Genomic DNA, 1,770 nt, shown 5'->3' on the forward strand with positions numbered 1-1,770 from the left:
ATGAATCAAGAATACAAGAAGCAAAGTCTTTCACTGATTGATAAATGGCCAAAGGACATGAACAGGTGGTTTTCAGATGAAGTTATCAAAACTATCTATAGTTATGTGAAAAATACTCTAAATCACTATTAGAGAAATTCAAATTTAAAAAGCTCTGAGGTACCACCTCATTCCTATAAAATTGCCTATTTGGACAGAAAAGGAAAAATGACAAAAGTTAGGGGATGGAGGAACATTGAGACACTAATCCAGTGTTGGGGGAATTGAAAACTGATTTAATAATTCTGGAAAGTAATTTGTAATTATGCCTAAAAGCATTATAAAACTCTACATACCCTTTGACCCTGCAAAACCATTACTAGGTCTATATTCCACAGAGACAAAAACAAAAAGTACCGATATCTACAAAAATATTTATAAAAGCTGTTTTTGTGGTGGGAAAGCATTGGAAAGTGAGGGGATGCACATCAATTGGGGAATGGCTGAGTAAGTTACTATATATAATCAAAATGGAATACTATTGTGGATATGAAATGACAAATTGGATGATTTCAGAAAAGCCTGGGAAGACTTATATGAACTGATGTAGAGTGAAGTGAGCAGAGCCAGAAGAACATTGTATACTGTAACAGCAATATTGTAAAAGGAACAATTGTAAATTATCTAGCTATTCTTAGCATTACAGTGATCCAAGACAATCCCAAAGGGCTCATGATGAAAAAGGTCATCGGCCTCTAGAGAAAAAACTGATGGAGTCTGAATCTAAACCAAAGCATCACTTTCTTTCTTCATTTTTTTGTCCAATTTTCTTCCACAAAATGATTAATGTGGAAAAATGTTTTACATGATTGTACATTGTGAAGTCTACTTACCATCTGAGTGAGGGATAAGAGGAGAAAAGGAGGGAGAGAATTCAGGATTCAAAATGAAGAAATTGTTAAAAATTGTTTTTATAATTTTCATAAACAGACTCTCAGAAGTCACATGTTAAAAATATACAGAGAACTTTTTCAAATTTGTGGGAATAAGAGCCATCTCTTAACTGAAAAATGGGTGAAAGATATATGAACAAACAGTTTTCAGATTAAGAAATTAAAGCCATATGTGAGTACATGAAAAAATGCTATAAATCTCTACTGATTAAGGAAATGCAAACCAAAACAATTCTGAAGTATCATCTTACACCCACCAATCAGATTGACTAAGATATCAAAATGGCAAATGACAAATGTTGGAGGGGATATAGTGAAGTGGAACCACTAATACGTATTGGTGGAACTGTGAATAGTATACTTGTCAGATCTCTAGGAAAGGAAAGATTTTAAAACCAAGCAAGAGTTAGAGAAAATTAAAAAATGTAAATTAAATGATTTTGATTATATTAAACTAAAAAGCTTTTGTACAAACAAAAACAATGCAGCCAAAATCAGAAGGGAAACAACAAATTGGGAAAAAATCTTTATAACAAAAAACTCTGACAGGGGTCTAATTACTCAAATATACAAGGTGTTAAATGAATTGTAAAAAATCAAGCCATTCCCCAATTGATAAATGGGCAGGAGACATGAATAGGCAATTTTCAGGTAAAGAAATCAAAAGTATCAATAAGCACATGAAAAAGTGTTCTAAATCTCAATTAGAAAAATGCAAATCAAAACAACTCTGAGGTATCACCTCACACCTAGTAGATTAGCTAAAATGAAAGAAGGGGAGAGTAATGAATGTTGGAGGGGATGTGGCAAAATTGGGACATTAATGCATTGCTGGTGG

Source organism: Gracilinanus agilis, chromosome 1 (assembly GCF_016433145.1).
Source record: "Gracilinanus agilis isolate LMUSP501 chromosome 1, AgileGrace, whole genome shotgun sequence".
In the NCBI taxonomy this organism is placed as follows: Eukaryota; Metazoa; Chordata; class Mammalia; order Didelphimorphia; family Didelphidae; genus Gracilinanus; species Gracilinanus agilis.